The sequence below is a fragment of the Orbicella faveolata genome, unplaced genomic scaffold (genome assembly GCF_042242905.1).
Source record: "Orbicella faveolata isolate gen_17 unplaced genomic scaffold, um_ofav_v1 contig_1, whole genome shotgun sequence".
Classification (NCBI taxonomy): Eukaryota; Metazoa; Cnidaria; class Anthozoa; order Scleractinia; family Merulinidae; genus Orbicella; species Orbicella faveolata.
This window is the reverse complement of record NW_028301536.1, coordinates 20,759,849-20,766,219: the sequence shown is the minus strand read 5'-3', so window position 1 is coordinate 20,766,219 and position 6,371 is coordinate 20,759,849. Positions and strand designations below refer to the sequence as shown.

The 6,371-nt window shown below is 42.2% G+C and overlaps 1 pseudogene; it reads left to right on the top strand.

The window, feature by feature from the left end:
* Positions 1-722: 722 nt before the first annotated feature.
* Positions 723-5,587, top strand: LOC110066317 (uncharacterized; annotated as a pseudogene).
* Positions 5,588-6,371: the final 784 nt, after the last annotated feature.

Sequence of the window (6,371 nt, the reverse complement as noted above, 5' to 3'; positions counted from 1 at the left end):
AGACTTCAAAGCCAATAAAAACATTATCTAGCATACATTTAATCAGAAATATACAATACAGTTCAATGGTAAGGTCTGACAAGAATGGCACACGTTTTATATTTACGAAATTTCTTCTATGGAGGATGTGCGTGCAAAATTGTCTAGAGTTCATGACCGACTGACCCCCTCATTTTCCGGATTCACTAGTATTTAAAAGGCTTAATGAATTACAAAATTGCCAAATCGTTTATTTGGTTGCCAAGGCAACGAGGCAAGCAGGTCGCGTGACTGCGTCAAACTCTAATTCCTTCCTGTGTCCAAGGGTTTTCTCTGTACATCCGGTTCAGCGGCGACGCATGAGTTCACGACCGTTTTTGTAAACAAAAGTACACCAAAATGACAACACGATTGATTCCCCTCCCTCCACCCCCCGTGGAGTACTCCCTTAAATGGGCTATATAGTATGTGCATGTGCATGAACGGGTATGTGCAGGGTTTTTAGCCGTTGTGGGTATGCTTTTTGGACTCTAGTTTTGAATTGGGTATGTTTTTGAAGGATCTTACACCTGGGTGACTTCCTTTGGTCGCGGAAAAGGCTGCATGGTTATCGCACTGTACGTTGTGTTATAAGCCCTTTGCAGCTGGGGTCACGTGACCAAATTTTTCCTAGAAAATTTTTATATTATGGGCTATAACTTGAAGAATGCCAGAAATGGAAAGAGCACATCGAAAATACCAATATGAGGCCCTTGGCATTAAAAAGTAAGTTTATACAACAGTTTGAATTTTCGGAAAATTTAGAGGATTTGTATGGAAAATGTAGCTGGAGAGCAAGGCCTTGCTCTCCAACAACTTTTTCCACCCAAATCTTCTGATTCTTTTAAAAATTCAGACCGTCATAAAATCTCATTCTTTGATGATGGGGGCCTCAAACTTGGCCATTTTGATATTTTCGACATGCTTTTTCCATTTCTGGCATTCGTTAAGTTATAACCCATAATTTTATGAAAAATAGGTCACGTCATGGCTTAGCCGCAAAGGGCCTAATGCGAGTTTTATTCTCGCGCAAGCTCACTACCTGACGTTTGGACAAAAGTGCTGAGCATATTTCCACCCTAAACTTTAGAGGTAGACAATGATACAGTTATATAGCTTTCACTGGATTCGTGATTTGATTTGAATTTTATAGATCCTGCTGTTAATTCCTTATTATATATACACACGCTAGACAATCTACTATTGGTTTCAAATATTCCCTCGACTTCCTTTTTTCCTCTTGGTAGTAAAACGTGGAATTAGATACCTCGCTCAGAAGAATACCCCCAGTAGCCGCGCGACGATCCCGCCAGCTAAAGCTACAATCTTGGACAGAATACAAAGACTATAAAATGTTTAAGCAAGCAACCGGAACGATGATCCTGCTGGTATACGTTGGATCAATAGTGATCTAATCGGCTTTACATATAAAATGAAGAATACAAAAGCAAAAACCGACACAACGTAGAATGATTTTTTGAAGGTGTACTATATTTCGGCTGACCAAACCAGCCTTCTTCAGGTACAATGGAAGATTTTACATAAAAACACGCACCAATGTATTTTGGGAAACGAATCCTTCGTTTACTGTGATGATATTAATTTAGCTTGTAAACTTTTCTCTTATTATTAAAATATTCAGTCCGCAACGCGACGATGATTTCTAAACAAACTAGTCAGTAGTCAAGAGGTCAGGAGTGTTCTGTGGTCATCATTTTCTGTCGATCACGAGCAGTTGGGTTTTGTTCCTGAAATGGAAAAGTGAAAATTTTGCAAATAAGGGAAAGGAAGGAGAATACACGAATACGCCGCTCGATCGCTCTAAGGAATCGTCAATCTCGTTCCCAGAGTCTTCGTTCTCCTTGACCAGCGGTCGGAAAACGAAAGCTCTGGGAGCAACCATTTTGAAATCAGAACAAAGGAAATAACCGAATTCTGCCTATCCGGTTTTACTGCGCAGCCTGCATCTATGGCGCATGCCTGAAATGGTTGCTCCCAGAGCTCTCGTCTTCCGACCGCTGGTCAAGGGGAACGAAGACTCTAGGAAAGAGATTGACTAATCGTGTAATCGCGTGGAAACAGCATGAAAAGAAAGAGACTGCTCGCATGCCAATCTCGTTCCCAGAGTCTTCGTTCCCGTTGACCAGTGGTCGGAAAACGAGAGCTCTGGGAACAACCATTTTGAAATAACCTAATTCTGGTGATTCTGCCCATCCGGTTTCACTGCGCAGTCTGCATCTATGACGCATGCCTGAAATGGTTGCTCCCAGAACTCTCGTTTTCCGACCGCTGGTCAAGGGGAACGAAGACTCTGGGAACGAGATTGCTCGCATACAGTCTAAATTTTGTAGGATCTTCACCATCGCCGTTAATTGTGTACAGTTGAGTCGTATGCCCATTCAGCATGTTTCCTGGTGCACGGTATCCCTCTTTATTACACGACTAAGTTAGCTCAGAGGGCCGATAATTATAACTGAACCAAGCAGACTGCTCTATTTCCGTCCAATATTCTCTAAATATTGGACCGAGCTCTGTCCCGATCCGTACTGTCAAGAACTCGGGCCGGTATTCTCCAAATACGGCCCTCGCGCTTGGTTAATAAGATAGATATCACGCACGGTACCAAATCTTAGAACCAGATCTTCTGTTTAATTTTAGTTCTCATTGCCGGCTTCTCTATCCTGTCTGACAGTCTGACTCATGTGACTGCACATCCTTACAGCCGTACGCGTGTATCATATAGAAGTTTCGGTTGTTTCACAGATCTGTGTGACTTAACTTGACTTAATCCTTGTGAGGCACAGGGCTTCCACAATAGCTCTCCACCGGACCGTGTTCTTTGCAATCGTTTCGCCCTTATCCCATGTCTCAGTTCTCCAGCACTTTTATCAATGTACGTCTCCATGATTGTTTTGGTCTTCTGTGTTTCCTTTTACCTTAAGGGTTCCATGTCATGCCCATTCTGATGGTGTTTTCTCCCTTCTTCCTCAACTGTACGGTCAATGGTCAATCCGTTTTCATTTCCTTCGTTTTATTGTGATTCCTACATGTTATTGTACGGTTCCTTACCTACTATAAAGTATGCTAAAAAAATATACTAAAACCTGAAAGTTCTTTTTTCTCTGAGTACCGTAAACTGCCACTCAGTCCCCCCCCCTCCCCCCGGCTAATAAGGCCCTCCCAGGTACAGACCCACCTACCTGTAGACCAGAAAATACGGTTATAGGCCTCCCCCCTCCCCCTCCGGATATAAGCCCTCTCTAGCTTTCCTCGTTTTGAATTCGTTTTATTATGTTGTTTTAAAGCTTAATTAAAAATCAGTAAATGGAAATCCTATTTCGATGAACACAGCTATAGCTCGTTTCGAAATGATTTTTTTCTATTTTGGTTAAAAACCCCCTCGGATATAAGCCCCTCCATTTATAGGCAAATCTAGAAGCCCGGGGCTTTTAAGCGGCAGTTTACGGTATTCCATTTATTCGGTACAGGCTTATGCTACGACCGCAAATGTTCCGAAAGGTTTCAGAACAAAACATCTCTGTCACAATCCTGGGTCATAAGCTAAGTATGCCAATCTGTGTTGCACCCACTGCGTACTAGGCAATCGCACATCCAGATGGAGAGCTGGCCACTGTCAGAGGTAAGCTCGCAGTGGTTACAATGAATTGGAATTTGCATGGCCGAGTATTTTTATCGTCCTCCCAATTCGATAAAATACTACAAGATTTAACGCCTCTTAAGAGAAAATGGTGAAAAAGGCTACAATGAATTGGAATTTGCATGGCCGAGTATTTTTATCGTCCTCCCAATTCGATAAAATACTACAAGATTTAACGCCTCTTAAGAGAAAATGGTGAAAAACTTGCATGTTTTCACCGGTGGGAGACCTTTCGAAGATCGACGTGACCGAAGGTCTCGCGATAATAATTTAGGTATCCAATCAGAAATAAAACCAGAACCAATCCTGACTTCCTCGCACACTTATTCCCCGCTAGACTTGCCACAATTCGACCTTTGCTTAATCCCTTGATTATTTATCTCCCTCGAGTGAAGCGAGAGGGCAGTCTTCAAGCTACGAAGTCTCGAGCGTAAGCGACCCAACAGGCTAGGGAAGAATTATTGGAAAGGACTTTTAGGAAGTCTTATTCCCCGCGTTCGCGACAGCAACAAGTATTTGCTTTAAGATTTGATTGGTTCAGTGAGTTTTCCGTCTCTTTGGTTTGGTTTTACCACACTCAATGGAAAACCGCCCCATCCCAGCAAAGTTTAAAATTTGTTTCTAAATAGCCTAATTGGCCTTAAACCTCTCTATCAAAGCGAGGCCCGCTGCACAGCCACTCAAATGAAAATGAGTTTAATCTGCATGTGAATGAAATCTCATTTTCATATGAAAGGATGGACATCAAGACTGCCAAAGCAATGCAATCAAAAAAAGTACGACTATATCTATAACTATTTATCCCCTCACTCCTCAAATGCACGCATATACGCGTCCGAGGATCTAGAGTTGTTACGTTACGTTAGCCTAGACGAACTGTGATGATTATCAATATGCTGGCAAGGGAAGCTGAAGGCGTTTTCCGCGTGACTGTTTTCCTTCGACGGCGAAACCGTGGGCGCTAGGGCGAGGCAGTGAAGGAATTTTCGCGTTCGGAGACTCTCAGCTTGATTACTCACCATTCTCCTCCCAGCTCCCGGCTTCGCCGTGTTAGTTACATCGTCCGCCGATGAAACAAACACGCGTAAATCTCGCCAGCTTTGGAGGCTATTAGTTTGTACAAGGGATCTACTTTATCGATATCAGGTAATGTTTGGTTTGCCTTTCAGCTGTGAACTCTGTGAACACAGCTATGGCTCTTAGTATATACTCTACATTCAGTGTAGAAGACGTCGCGCGCGAGTCTCCAAACACCATCAAGTTTCTACAGATGCAGTTCTACACAGATCGCCAGCTGATGGTGGACTTGTTAAAGAGAGCTGAAAAAGCAGGCTACAAAGCTGTTCTGTTAACAGTTGACCTACCAGTCTCTGGCAGACATAAAAAGAGTTCAAACTTTTCCCTCCCTAAGCACTTGGAAGTTGCAAATTTCTCTTCTTTGAAAAAGAAACAAGGACTTCGAAGTAACAACGAGTTGCATAGCTATCTAGCCGTTGCACGCGACAGTAGTGTTGACTGGAAGGTATTGGATTAGCTTTTTTCCATCACGTCACTTCCTTTCGTTCTCAAAGGAATATTAACAGCTGAGGATGCTCGTCTCGCAGTGCAGCATGGGGCTCAAGGGATTCTGGTGTCAGATCACGGAGGGCGGCAGTTGGATGGTGTCCAGGCCACTGTATGTGTAATAAATGTGATGTGTCCTAACTTCTTATTATTGCTGTGATAAAGAATGATAGTGTTTTCTTGATAGATTGAAGTGTTACCCGAGATAGTGGAGGCCGTACGAGGAACTGGGCTCGAAGTATACGTGGACGGTGGCGTGAGACTGGGAACTGATGTTCTTAAGGCCCTTGCTTTGGGGGCAAGAGCGGTGTTTGTTGGACGGCCAGTCATCTGGGGACTTCCTTATAAGGTATGCATTTGTCAGATATATCTTTGAAGAATATTACAAGTTATTGATCTAAGAAACGGTTTTTATATTACTTGGACGAATGATTTCCATCAACCAATACAAGAAGTTGGAAGATTTTTTAGCTTTCATCAAGACAGAACGAAACTTAGGGGTTATAGGACAACTCATCAAGACAATTTGTTCATTTTAGTTAAAGAAAGCGAAGAAGATACAGCGTTTGCAGCACTTCTTCTTAGATGAATCCACACTACCAACATTTTTTGCTTGCTATAATAATGGTATCAATCGAGTACCCAGTTGTTGGTAAACAAGTGACGATCACTTTATTTCGTGACGTAAAAGGATACCATAGCAACAGCATAGCCCGTTTTAAAAAAAACGCCTTTAATTATAGTTTTTAGCACGTATAACTCAAAATTAATTTGGTGCCCCTCATTTTTGTAATCGAATTGTAATGTCTGCTGCTTTGTAGGCATATTTGAGGTCTGAGAAGAGGTGGTATAAGCAATGGGATTATAACAGCTATATGTAGCAAGCGCAGGTCTCTTGCAAATTGTTCTCAGCTTTCAAAAACAGGCATTTTGTTATTTTTACCAAGGATGAACTCAAAGTAGCCATGGGTTTGGCAGGTTCGATAAATACTAACTTGAACTTTAATTAATAAAGAAATTTTCTAAACTTTTATAACTTACTGTCAACCATTTAATCACCATAGCTACTTATATTGCAAATTAGATCTCGAATTCACTGGAGGCGCGCACTTGTAATGTCACGCACGTGCGT